This window comes from Trachemys scripta, chromosome 1 (genome assembly GCF_013100865.1).
Source record: "Trachemys scripta elegans isolate TJP31775 chromosome 1, CAS_Tse_1.0, whole genome shotgun sequence".
Taxonomy (NCBI): Eukaryota; Metazoa; Chordata; order Testudines; family Emydidae; genus Trachemys; species Trachemys scripta.
The window spans coordinates 154,686,000-154,700,840 of record NC_048298.1 but is presented as its reverse complement, the minus strand read 5'-3'; the positions used below and the strand labels follow the sequence as shown (position 1 = coordinate 154,700,840).

The window sequence follows — 14,841 nt, the reverse complement described above, 5'->3', positions numbered from 1 at the left end:
TTTTAAATATGTTGTTTTCATCACTCTTAAGTTTCTGGTGATGTATTCTTTTCCTCCCCATCCTCCTTTCCCCTTTGTTTTGCATTGTGTCCTTTCCTTTTCTTTGTTCTGGTGTTTTTCCAGAGAGTATGCTACACTTCTGCAGTTTGCTCATTAGCATTCTCTTTGTTGTGTTATGTCTTCATTAAATGTTCCACTCTCTCTGTTTCTGGTATCTTTTCCCCTCCTTCATTTGCCATTGATGTTGCCCTTTTTCTTTCTCTGTTCGATGTTCCTTTTCCTTCTTGTGTGCCTTTCATTCTTCTTCTATTGTGATTAAGATTTTATTTTTATGCAAATTTCAAAGCAAAATATTGTTACTTCCAAGTGCCACACACAGAGACATATCTGAATGAAACCCCAGCGTACTTCAGCCTTTACCTTTTGTTGTAGATTTCCCCCACCTTGCTACTAGGGTGTCATTCTGTCTCTGTGTTAATCTCTCATTTCTTTCTTTGATGGTATTTTCTTTAATGGAAGAATTGTTCTTCTTTGATGGTATATTAAACTCTTTTTTCTTTAATCAGTCTTTTATGTTCGATTGATGTTGGCCTTCTTTTGTAACGGTTTTCTTGGAATGTCTTTTTATTATTAATTTAATTCTTGGTCCAGTGCTTGATTTGTTGCACCACCATTTTCCTTTCATTCTGGACGGTCCTAGAGTAGGCTACTCCATGGGTGAAATCAATTTCTGGTACTCAAACTTGTTCTTTCCCCCCAAATCCAGAAACACTAAAACCAGTATATTGACCTCTCTAACTTACATTTTGTGAGCCTTTGTTTGAATCAAGAAACCTCCCAGACTTTTACACCTATGCAAAGTAAGTGGAAAGTGGGTGCATTGGGAATTGAACACCGAACTCCTGACTTAACCAGAACATCATTTTGGATACCAAATAGAACATACGTCATCCCTCTGACAAAGCCATTAGATCTCTATTCAGTGCATGGAACACTCTTTTTGAATTTTTATTCCAGAGAAGAATGCCACAACCTTCAATTTTCCATCATGCATTGACAAATGCAATTTTCCATCACACATTGAAAATGCAAGTTTGTTTTAAGAGGTTCAGCTCTGAGAAATCAGAAATCAGCAGGACAGGAATTAGGCACTACTCCGATATTGGAGTTACCAGCAGAAGTTCAGTTTTGCTCACACACTTACATGCACTGGGCATGAAATCATGTATGTTGGTGTAATTCAGGAGTCAATGGAGTTACACTCATGTAGGACAGTCTTTTAAGAAGGGAATGGCTAAGGAAGAATTAAAGCAAAAGTTTTGCTTCTAGAAGTAACTGCTCCAGATATAACAATTCCTCACAAATAATTCAATTAATTGGCTAACAAACCCAAATAGAACTCAGCCCAGTCTTCCATCTCTTGCAATGTTACAGGGATATTATCTTTTCTGGAAGTTATAGCACAAAGCTATTGTTACTGAGTTGATCACCACTAAATCTAATGAAAGTGTCTTAAGAAATTAAAACAAAAAAAATCAATCCTAACTTGGCCCTAGAATCCTAAGATTCCTGATCTACAGAACTAAATTCACTCATCTTCATAATTAAACTTCGGTATTTATCATCACACAGTTAGATGATCTATGGCCTTGAAGTCCACATTTTTGCTAAATTCTTCATCTCTCTTTCCTTTGCATATATAGCTTTGCATCGCTGGAACCTCCCTTAGTCAAGTAGAATATGGTTGTTGAAATTTTATGGCAATTTTTGAGATATTACCTGTAATCAGTTTCTTAATGTATTAGACTTAGATTTGCGTGTTTTTGCTATAGGTTGCTTGGTGACTTACTTTGTTCTGTCTATTATTACTTGAAATCACTTACATCCTACTTTTTATAGTTAATAAAATCACTGTTGTTTATTAATAAACCCAGAGTAAGTGATTAATACCTGGGGGAGCAAACAGCTGTGCATATCTCTCTATCAGTGTTATAGAGGGTGGACAATTTATGAATTTACCCTGTATTACCTGTTCTGGCAGGAGAGTTGTTCTCAGTGGTATCCCAGCTCATAAAGTGACAGTCTCTGTGACCGAACCCATCACACCTAGTTCGCATAAATGTAATCCTGTGAGGCAGTGTAGACAAACCCTTAGATATCTTACTGGTTGTCTTCAGTGCTGCAGTGACTGGTATTTTATAAATACGTACAGAGACAGGCAGATCCCTCTGCATTCCACTAAATTAGTTTCTGTTTACTTCTGTTTGCAGCAGTCATTTTTACATGGATACTCCAGGTTGAAGCTTTGCACACCCCTGGTTTTGAGTAAAAATGTTTCCCCTCAAAATTGCTGCAGTCTCACAAAAAATGTTTAATGAACCCAACCCCAGCAAATGTTGAGAAGAAAAACAATTCATTTTCAGTTTTTGCCACATACATTCACTATCTTACAGTAAGATGGGTAGAACAAACAGCATTATCATGGTTTTATTTGGAAGTGTGTGCTTCCTTGAGATTCTTCTGTGCACTTTGAAATTCAACCACTGTGCTGCATCTTGGGTTCTGAGTCCCATCTCCAGTTTAGTCCTTTCTTCTTTCTGACTCCCAACCCCAAATCCTTCCTTAGAAAACTAAACTCTACTTATTTCTCCCAATGTTTCCTTGGTCAACAAAAATACCAGCAAACCGAGCTTGTTTTATTTGTGTATCTCTCAGCAACTTCTAATAAAGTAAATTGAGCAATATTCTTGGTTTATTGTATTGATAAACAGACTGTAAAGTGTTTTACGATATGCTACTTCGTATATGAAAGACAGTAGACAAACATAAATTGCAGTTGTAACTGTAAAGTACTAAAATATATTTTCCCTTTAGGGCTCTCTAGTATATTTGGCTGAACAAAAAATAAAATAAAATAAAATAAAATAGACTCGTTTATTGTGTATATTTTTACTGTAATTAAATGTTTATACAGTTTCCACTCACGCAGAGACTAATCCTTACGTTCCCTCACTCAAAACAGTCTAAAAGCTTACAAATACCCTGTTAGAGCTATCTAATCTGTTATGAACTGTAGGTGGAAAAAGTAGTCTTTCTCTGAAAATTGTCTTCAGACCTTTGTACCTCTCAGCAACCGCAGCCCCATCTTCCCTAGCCCACAATAATTTTAATCATAAAATGTATCGAGTTAAAAATATTGGTTTGGTTGTTTTTATCTTTTAAGAATGAGTGGGTCTTCCTTAAAGTCACACTGGTACTATATACAGGTCCAGTACTGCACCCAAGTGCAAAACAAATTCCTGACCCAAAGCCCTTTGAAGTCCATGGGATTCTTTCCACTGACTTCATTGGGCTTTGAATAAGGCCATTAATGAGCACTGAGCAGGGATCATAGGGATGGATTCCTTCTTTCAGTGTGAGGAACATCATTGTGGCAACACATAGCTTTCATAGTAGCTGCAATCCTCACCCAGAGATGGAGGTCAGGCCAAGACTTTTGTATTGCTGCACATACACTGGCCCTGCACCATCCTCCTGCAGTGTACTAGTGTCCTGTAGCACATGGGTAGCTGGGAATCCCTGCACAGTGGGATTACCACAATTCTGGTACATTAATGGTACTTCTAAGGGCATGCTTTGGTCCCTTGGTGATAGTGTTTAGTTCTGTTACCAGCATCTCTGGAGAAAAGGTGAGAAAAATGTAGGTATGGATGCAAGCCAGACTTCACTGGTCGTTAGCACATAGCCTCATAGGCCTAAAAACCCCAGTTGATTCATCAATGAATGTGAGCCCAATTCTGATCTCTCTTGCAACAGTTCAAATTTGAGAAGAATCTATTGAAGTCAACAGAATTACAATAGTGCAAAAACTAATATAAATGATACTGGACTCTGGCCTAGGGTGTTTGGTTAGTGGGCTTTGTTTAGTAGGTATGTTCCCTTCAGTTACTGCAGTTCCTTGCTATTTCAGTATTGCTCTCCCAGACCTCCTATTCAGACAAAAATGCCCAATGGTGCTATTGTCGTGGTTCTTTGGAGAAAGGATGGAGGTGAAGTAATGGATATTTGGATCAAGAATCCCCACAATAACATGAAGGGAGGTAGTGGATCTTAGGAATCAGGGTAGAGGTGAGGTACTCAAAGCTAACTTCTCGCTCTCTTTGAGTCTCCCTTTCTCCATTACCTTCTGTGCGGTTTAGGGGAGCTATTTAAGGCATCTTTGATAATATGCAGGAAAGTGCAGCTTCCCCATTACACGTCGACAGTTTGTGTTCCACTCTGAATGGAAGGGAGGGTTATTCAGGCACAAAAACACTTCCTGGAGAAGCTGAACAGAGCTCTAGTGCACTCAGACTGAACCTGTCACAATAACTTTTGGTTCTTCAGTCACAGTTATCTCCACTGAGCAAGGCTCTTCTTTCCACACAGACTCTTCCACGTCTGGATTTGCCCTGAGACAAGACTTTGGATTGGGCTTCTCCAACAGTCGAGCCACTCACCCAATGAAGAAAAAAGGTCCTGCAGTCACTCTGAATGGCCCATTTGTCACCCCATATTCTCATTTGTTCCTCCCTCTCATCTTTCCTAGAATGGTGCTATTATTCTTTAAGATGGGCTCAGCGAACAGCCTCCCTACACACCCCACAACGGTCTAGTCCGGATCTGTACCTGCCATTTTAACTTTTAACAAAACATGCAATTTCATATAGTTTTAAACATGCTTCTAGGATCCACATACCACTGCTCTTTAGACCAGTAAACACCAATACCAAAAGTAGGGACTCATTCTTCCACATTCCTATATTTGCATAATATGTTCAGAAAATTTCCCTCTGTGTTATATTCCCCATCCATTTTCCTATCATGTAGGTTTTGCACAATAGAACCTAGCATCCGAACTCAAAGGGCTCGGCTCTCCCAGCACAGTATATGAGTACCTTCCATTGACTTCAGTGGGAGTAACTCATCCTGCAACCAGAGAATACGACCCAATATTAGCACACCTTTGAGATGGGGATTATTGCTCTCCATTCTATCAGCACCCATCCTCCTGCAACACTGACACAATACAGCGAAGCATGGGAGGAGATGACTCTTACAGTCTTATCTTTTTAAAGGTCATTGACTCTACAGTAAACAAGGTCCAAAAAGAAGACAGGGTTGTGGCTTACAAAAATCAATCCCATGTGCCCATGACAAAGTTGGGCTAGATCTGCTGCAGTAATGTAGACAGCTGAACATGTTTATTTTGCTCCCCAAAATCTGAAGGCATTGTAAAAAATCCAAGAAAGAGGAAGCCAAAATAAATTAATGAAACAAATAATGTCCTGTTTACCAAGGTCTCAGGGAAGATGCATAAGAGTTTGTAATGACCTTACCTTAGGGCCCCTGTCAGAGCTCCCAAAGTTTTAATCAACAAAACAAAAGTCTCTTGGCCCAGTCAGGCTAATCTCCTGGAGTCTGAGAGAGATTCCATCCTGCCTGGCTTCTAAACTTCTCTCTCTCCCTACCTATATTTCTTTTCCTGTTTAAATAGACCAGCCCTAGGGCAGGGCGAGAACCTCCTTGATTACAAACTGTTTTGGTTGTAGGCTTCAGTCTGTCCCTTAAAGGAATAGTGCACTCTGTAGATTTACCACCTGGCCAGTATTTGACCAGCCTGGTGGTTTTATTATGGATTTGCCAGACAAAATAATTTAATCTGCTGGTGGTTATATTATGTGAGACTAAAGATTTGCATTATTATCACAATACAATGGGGTATCTAATGTTAGAAGTTTCTGTGTCCAGCTAAAGATGTTGCAGTGTTCCACTTCCGCAGTTTAAGTGATAACAGATCAGAACTGTTGAAAATACAGCAGCTGTCTGCTCACCAACATGCAAGCGCACCACATGTGTGTCTGAGAGAGGGTTTGGGTTACATGAGAGTGAAGAGATGTGCGATGCTGTCAATCTTATCTATATGTGTTATCTCCCTAGATACTATAAAGTGGTTGTTGAAGGGTGTGTGTGGAGTTGCCTGGTGGTTGGGGGTTGAGGTTGCGGTGGGCTTGCCTTGTGTGTGTAGGGGTGCCATTTTTTTGCATTTCAAAGGTGTTTACCCTAGCACTTTGTTTGAGAGAATAGCATATTTACAACATTTCAGCTTACAAGGGTGCTCATCCCTGAGTAAGTCTATTTACAAATGGTTTTGAGCATAGGTATGATAACCAGAGTTCATCTGGATTCTTAAGAGATTCTGACATTTTGTCCTGCACTATCTACTACAGCTTTCCTTCAGAAGAGTGTTAGATTTTCTTGGCAGATCTGTTGTCTATACACAGCCAAACCTTCAGCTCTTTTAAGGTATTCTTTAAACTGCGGAATACTGCCTTTAATAACGCACATGTCTTTTGTTTTGTCGTTTCTTCTTCTTTCTGCAATATGCTTTCACACTTCTTGTGCGCAACCTCTGAAATAGTAATGAGGGACACATCAGCCTGCAATATTAGCAACTAGCAAGGTGAAAAAAATAAGCACCTTCTGAGGAATACCTGTGTCCACCTGTTGAGATCTAACAACCTCATAGCCTTACCATACTCAGCCATATGGATACAACCATTAAGGTAGTCTACAACAATCTGGGAAAAAAACCTTATTTAGTAAGGAGGATAGACACAAACAACCTGGGAGACTTCAGTGAGTGGCAAAAAAAAACATCAAAACATCATCATCATCAGAAACATAAAGAAAGAAGATCTGCAAAGAAAATAAAGCATGAATCACATCATAATTGTCTTGAATACTATTCCATTCTCCACCTCCAGAACATATTAACAGCATGTGTATGTAAGCACGTGCATGCACACACATATGCACGTGAACAGATACACATGCACATTTTTCTATTTCTGCTGGCACAAAAACTCAGTCAATGTCCTTTTCCCCCCCACTTGAATGTAGGCAAGCCACTCATAGTAAATGAAGCTGAAAAGTCATTTCCTATAGTAAATAATAGATTACATGGTTGCATTTAGTTGTCATTGACATTGTGCTAAAAAAGAAGTATGCTAAATTATTTCTAGACCCCCAGGCTGTCCTATGGGTGGTTGCAACAGCTACATCTGTGGAATCTGGACCCCAGTTCAGCAAGGTAGTCAACCACATGGGTAACTGTATTGACTTCAACAGAATTACTCATGTGCTTAAAGTTAGGCACATGCTTCAGTGTCTTGCTGATTCTAGGGATTGATCTATTGGCCCACACATTTGATGTAATAGAACTGGTGAAGACATGTTAAGACAATGAGCTCTAGCTGGTAAATCCTAACTCTGATCTTAAATCTGGAGGCATCTATTACGGTTATCACAGTGGAAATGCAAACACCACAGATTTAAGGGGCTATTAACTTGCGCATTCTCAGATGCAATACCAACTTGGTGCAGCAGAGAGGTGGCTCTCTGATGCTGTCATAAAGCACTTTGCTATAATTCTGCCAAGACGGAGTTAGGATTCAAATTGTTGTATAAATATAATGATCTTGATGGTGTTTTAGAGCAGACACCATCTGAAGTAAATATTCAGCTTCTACTTGACGTATAAATACATTTAATGGAAATCTTCAATTATAATGATCTATGAAACATCCCTCATGTCACAAAATATCCTATTAACATAAATTAATGGGTATAAAGGTTCCCTCCTTCCACCCAAAAATATTTACTTTAAGTAAGCTATGTAAAAGTTATAAAACTACAATTTAGCAAATCAATACTTGTATATGAAGACTGTATCGGGGGTGACATTTTCCTGTTCTCTTCTCCAGTGTTATTGGGAACTGAACAAATGCTGGTAATACAGCACACGGTACCATATACTGAATGAAAATATTTGGCGGGCTTGTTCGATATTTAAAGGTGAATTGCAAAGCTTAGCTAAAAATGACACCAGAAATATGTGATGAATGCCTTCAATAACCAGGCTGGGCACTTTTCTGCACAGCATTGGTTTTAACTTATCTTTATTAACAAAATATATGTTACAAAAGAAAATCCACTAAGTCATCCCCAGTCTATAGATTGCCCATTCTTCTGCATATGGCTTCTAGACTATAAACTTCTGTGGGCAAAGAACCATGTTATTTTTGTATTGTTGAGCATTCCTAGAGCTAAACCATCCTTGCAAAATTAAAAGGAAAACTTACTTTTTGGGTGGACAAATATCAACTAGCCGTCCTTATCATAAAGATCAACTTATAAAACTTCCTCCCCCTGCTATACAGGCATATGCATACACCTAAGTCTCTCTAATAAACACATAGAGACAAAACTACTCTCTCTCTCTCTCTCTCTCTCACACACACACACACACACGCGCGCGTCTGAGCATGTACACACATGTACAAAAGCACCTGAAAACATCTCTCAAAGCCACACACACACAACTTGAACAAGTTCTCTCTCACACACTTGCGTACACCTCCAGAGGATTAATGCATCAGTGATGTTAGAGAATGGTGCATACCATGAAGTGAGCGAGGGTTTCACCCAGGAGAAAATGAATTACTTTTGTTTAGCAAAGCCTGGCAAAATCTGATAGAGAATAGGAAGCATTTCCTGAGAGAGCAGGACTATATATGGACCACAATTAAAACCCTGGATCCAAATATCACCAGACTTTGTAAAGGGTTCAAAATCAAAACTTGATTGCTATAACTGAGCCTTGTTTCCTATAATGAGTTGAACAACTCCCTAAGTCTGAATAACTCTGTACTTTGGGGATTCAAAATCCAGATTCAAATTTTGCACTTTGCTCTCCAAGCCCCCAATGAAAACAATTCATATTAAGCCACTTTTCTATTTTGCGTAAATATTTCAGCAGTTTAAGATTTATTAAGGCCCAGTCTACAATCTGAAGTGGAGTAATAAAATCTGGAAAGGCTTATTGGGTTGTCTAATCCACCCTGTGCCCATTGCAAGCACTCTGAAGTCCTCAGAGGGAAGATGCTGTTGAGGAAGTGCAACCTATTACTACTGTTGTAATAAAAACCTGCTTGGGTAAAGCCCACATTCAAGTCGCCAGAGAAGAGATGATGATAAAGTACAATTAAAGAAATCTGATCTGTTTTCAAGAATTAATGCTCTCAAATACTCACATCCATGCCTAGGGGGTAAATATGTCTAGCAAGCCTCAGTTTACCTGATTTTTGAAAATAAAATAAAATACAATAAAATGCCTTCAGAATTTGTAAAGCAATTCAGACTTGACTGTGCCTTAAACTGCACCAGTGGCAGAATGTAGGGATCCTGACAGACCTGGTTGCTCTCGGTGCTCTTCTTCTTCTCTCCTACCTGGACACTGGCACCATGACTGGATGACAAACAGTATTACTTCTGGTGACTCTCCCACTCCCCCTTTCTTGCCCAATCTGTTTTTTTTCCTCCTGTCTTTCCCCTCTTTTTATTGGGAAGTTGTTGACCGATAGTTAATGCAGATGCCCTCTCAATTAAGTTACATGGCAATTTGCTATATAAATTTGCCCTCTTCCCCTTGGGAGAATATTATATAGAGCAGATGCTCCCTGACACTACTCTCCTCTGGATGTTTACCCCCGTCCCAGTTCATGAGTTCACATTGTTCTTGCGGCACATTGGAGACAGCTATACAGTGCAAGCTGCTGGAGCAGAGGCGAAGGGATAGTGAGGGATAGATACTACCGTTCACCTTTCCTTTCCTCCCTTGCTGTCTTTGTCAAGGCTTTCTATGGGTTAACTCCCTGCTTTGGAGTGGAAGGGAGCATTTTGGCCAAGCTATCAAAATGTTCTGTAGGGGAAGTCTGGTAGTTCCCTCCATTTAGAACAAATACGATCCTCATTCCCAGAGCTATTACGCCATTCCTGTTGTTAAGTTCATATTTGACTCCTAATATCTCCCAGCAGTTCTGTTAACCAAAGTCTCCTGTATTTTCTCAGCAGACCACTATATAAAAGAGAAATCAGATGTTCTCTCCAGCAGTTCTGAGCCATTAGGCTCTCCACAATATTTAACTGTCTAACCATACAATCCTTTGTCTCTGGGAAATTTAAAATAATGTTCTAGTTGCAAATGATGAAAATGAGTTTAGTTCCTAACCCCACACCTAGCCTACAATCCTTCAAAACAGTTGATGCTGCCTTTATTACGCTGCTGAAAAATAAAAACAGATCTCCCCTCAACATCTTTCAACTCTTGGTAATTCCCACACCAAACTGAAAAGGATAAATAAAGGATTATGGGCCAGTAGAATTAATTAATTCATCCAGACAACCTAAGCCTTTTCTCATCACTCTCCACATCTTGAACAAGGGGGTATCATGCAACGTAAGTAAATACTATACACTTAAGTGTACTGACTGAAGTCCTAGCCACACTTACAAAAAACAAAAAAAACAAAAAAAAAAAAACAACTAGTATGCCATGTAAACAATGCAATAACCACCCCCCCATGTATTAAAACAAGCTTAATAGATTTATAAGATTGGAAAGATGTAAAAAACCTTCCAGATTATAAACTCAGGGGACCTGAGGCATACAATTAATCAGACATCAGTTTCCTCCACTCTTCCAAAGGAACCACCTCCACTCTTTCTCTTCAGGGACCTCCCACCAGCAGTGCTCTGAGACTGTCACTGGGGTAGTCCCTAAAAGGAGCAAAATGCTCTACCTGGTCCAGCTTACTCTTCTCTCTCCATTATTTATACCAGGCCAGTCATTTCAGTATCTAGGGCTTGCCCTTTTAAATAAACTAGGAATTGATTTTCAGACCTAACTCTAGATTAGATTGGATGTAAATTCAAATCAGGGCTGAGGCTCTGGTTATGATTCGGATTCAGTGATGATGTTCTTGTGCTATTTTGATGTCAATATCATCTTTCCTTACAAGATACCTGCATTTTAGGTTAAAATATCATGAAGACTGTTTTCTTGAGATTTTAGCCACCCTCCTGCTGCAACCAGAAATATGACCCCTTCTAGTTTTGACTCTAACATAAGACAAAGAATAGATTTCCGCTCAGGGATTTAAATCAAAATCTTGCATGTGGAGATTAAAGTAGGGGGGGGGGGAGCCTTTTGATAATGGGAAGGACCTATTGGTTAACCAGTCCATCCCTCAGAATGTTGCTGTTTCCACAACAGAATGGGAATTGTGTGTCTGCAAAATCTGTCATGCATTTTCAAAGTTGAGGGCTAAAGAACAGAATTTTGCCTGGTGTTAAACTGACAGAAAATATATGCCATTTGGACATAGATAAGAATTTATTCCTATGTCACATAGCGCTAACATCCTCATAAATTGCCCCATATCAGGGGGTAGCCGTGTTAGTCTGTATCTACAAAAACAACAAAGAGTCTGGTGGCACCTTAAAGACTAACAGATTTATTTGGGCATAAGCTTTCGTGAGTAAAAACCTCACTTCTTCGGATGCATCCAGTGTATCATAATGTCCCCTTTTCAATAGTAAGCATGTTTGTCAGGTAATGAAGATTGTTAAAAGACAATACATAGATAATCTTTACTGCTTTAATGCAGAGAACATAATGGAGCTTTGAGGATTCATTTACTGGTCTAAAAATGGCTGGGATGCTCACTTTGAAACTTTTGTCAAAATGTATACACTTCAGAATTTTATCTCACGTGAGGGACCCGTAGAAATCAGTTACCTCTATGTCCATTTCACTTTCAGATGTGTGCTGTTAATTTTTGTTTTGCAGATTCTGTTCACGCAAAACTTTATGCATGAAAGGACAGGAGGAATCAAGATAAGGGAAAATGTCAGAAGAATATTATCTCTTTCTACATATACTTGTACTTTCTGACTGCCAATAAGAATCCCTATTATACCTTGCTTTTGTCTACCTTGTTATGCCTAACATTCCAATGCAACAAGAATGGGGATGAAGGATAGCTTTGCTTGATGCCTTTTCAAAATTACAAAGTCTTCAAAGTCAATCCGTTCAGACCGATATAGGTAGACAATACCCAGCATTCAGTGAACGTGATGAATATTACACTGAATGCAAAAATGTATACAGGGCAACAAAGGAAAATGTGATGTTTCACACTGAAGCTTTCACATGTCTTCAGTGCTTTGTGTGACTTTCTGCCTTCATTGCTGAATATACATACTTTTTCAAAATCTATTGAAAGAGCTGCCAAAAAGGTAATTCACATTTTTATGGGAGGAGGGAACAAAACATTTAATTATAGTGTTAAATATAGCAAGAGTTCCCCTCCACTCTTCCCAGAAATGCCCTTTTCTTTCAACAAATGATATTTGGAGATTGTGTGTTTTGATTGAAACTGCCAGATTTCGCTTTGTTAAAGTCAGAATTGATAATTGGGGTTGCTAGCCACACAAAAGCAGAAAGAGAGAGAAATATGTTGCCAGATCCTCAGCTGGTGTAAATTGATATAGCTCCATTGACGTGAAAGGAGCTGTGCCAGTTCATACCAGGCAAGGACCTATTGAATTTTACAAGAATGCTGTCCTTAATTATTTTTTAAAATGCAGGGCCAGAGGTTTAATCGCATCTATAATTTCGCTCATCAACCTATCTATATCCAATCATGCTAACGTTTTGCTCACCTTCAACTTTTTTAAAAAACATTTCTTCCTGGTTCTAAACAACATAAATTTGGTTTCCTCATCAAGAAGCTCATTTAGCTGCAGCTTGATTGCAAGTAATTTGCCCTAACTGTCTCCGTGTTTTAATTGTTTGTGCCTTTTTCTAATCTATAAACTGTAACTTCAGGCAGGCCATTTTTTGTCTTACCATTTCCTCTTTGGAAAGGCATATCTAATAACCCACCTCATATCCTGTGGCTTTAGGCATCTGAAATCATATGAACAGAAGGAATAGACTCTCCATTCAACTCCTCATTCATTTAAAAAAACAAAACCCTCCATAAAATCTCTTTCCTTTGAAAAAGGAAAATTAAAACTTCATCCAGGAAATTTAGTTTCATTTTTGTTGGGAATAATTATGCATCACCACCAATACAGAACTGACTTGCCACTCAGGTTCCACAATGTTTTCCTGTGATTTCTGAAATGTGAAAATCAAAATACCAATTTGGGCACAGCTAAAATATTTAAATTAGCCAGAGTCCAGTGAATTTTATTCCCACAACTCCGAATTGGCACCATTTACTCTACTGGAGACAGAATTCACGAGCTCATTAGAATCTCTGGACTTACTCAAGTAAAGCTATGCATTGAGGTAGCCTTTTTAAAGTAATCTCATTAGGAGCTCTACCAACTATGGTATCCATGCCAAATCTCTTTAATTCCTTCAGCCTAATTCCTTTTACCCCCAAAGTATATCACAACATATTACCCAGATTAGCAATACATTCAGGAGTAATGCTCCCCCAAACATGAGAGTTCTATTTTTTTTTCTGATCTCCAAACTTTTGTTTGTGTTAATTATTCTAAAGCTAGCTGACAGAGTGAACAATACTCTTTCCCCCTCTTTTGTGAATAGCAATGTAGGTATTTGCGTAACTATTTTTTCTGTCACAAAATAAGGCGTTTCCTTTGCATTTTTCTGATCAAACCCCTACTCCTGCTCTCAGAGAAGTCAATGGCAAAGCTCCCAAATGAATGTTCTCAGCTTGGTCTTCTTTTAGGGCATCTGAACAGAGTGTACAACACACACAGGAATTAGGCAGCCTTGGGATAGTGAAAGAAGGCCAATAAAAATAATATTTCTAAGTTTTGAAAGATAAAACTCCCAGGACAGGCATTTTATCATGTGATCTCAAGCCTCTGGTTAAGTATTGTATTTTGTCTGATGGGTGCTGGGGATTCTATCTAGCAGAGAGCTTTCATAAAAAGGAATGAGAAGTATTTTGTGAGTTGATAATAAACATTTGGAAAGCTTTATCACTGCTGAGAGATATTTTCCTTTCCAGTGTTTAAACCGCTACAAATAACAAGAATAAATTATGAAATGAAGATTGTTTTAATGCAGTTCAGCTTCAGAAAAACACTGTTGTGCTGTTTTAATTACGTCTTCATATCAGATTTCTGTGAAAGAACCTATATTCATGTACATATATAGGTAAACACACACACACACACGTACACAGTATATATGCATATCCCTCATAACAATCCATTTTCTTAATCAATAAAAGAAAGCAATAGATTGGAGAGCCAAAAGACTTTGCCAGCATCACCACTACTAAGCCTTTTGGGAAGAGGCTATATTGGCCTTGAAATGGAGTTTCAATTTTCAAAGCGAGGTGGCTCACTCCAAGTCAGATAAGTATAAAAACAGCCACACATGTAACTGAAGCTCATCCACAATTTATCTCAACTACATAGATCTTGAAATCAAGGTAGAAATTTCACGTGTTGGCTATGTTGCCACAGCATGGTATACAGCATGTTGGGACTTACAGTACGCAAGACCTGGCTGGAATGAAGGAGTAGAGAGGCATGCACGCACACACACACACACCCTCAAACATTTTTAACTGCGAAAAAGGAACAGTTTAGTTTTGAGCAGAGATTCCTAGCCAGTGCTTATTTTAGCGGAACCAAGTCACTGATCCCTTATGGATACCCTTTAAGATCAGAGACTCCACCCCTCTTTCAGACAAAGGGCTGCATTTTTAAAAGTGCCCAAGTGGCTTAGCAGCCCATTAATATAGGAAACAGTGATTTAGGCACTAAGGAGCCTAACATCAATGTAATTTAGGCTCCCAATACCTAGGCTTATGTCTACACTGCAATTAAAAAACCTCGGGCTCATGGCTGTTTCATTGCAGTGTAGACTTCTGGACTTGGGCTCCAACTTGAGCTCTGGGACCCTCT

General features: G+C 38.9%; 1 long non-coding RNA gene across 1 annotated transcript in view; it reads left to right on the top strand.

Annotated features, from left to right (window-relative positions):
• Positions 1-13,895, top strand: part of LOC117871060 — a 50,211-nt gene extending 36,316 nt beyond the window's left edge. Inside the window, exon 3 of the long non-coding RNA XR_004644139.1 lies at positions 11,732-13,895. This is a non-coding gene — a long non-coding RNA (uncharacterized LOC117871060). The remainder of the gene's footprint in view (positions 1-11,731) is intronic.
• The last annotated feature ends 946 nt before the right edge of the window (positions 13,896-14,841 follow it).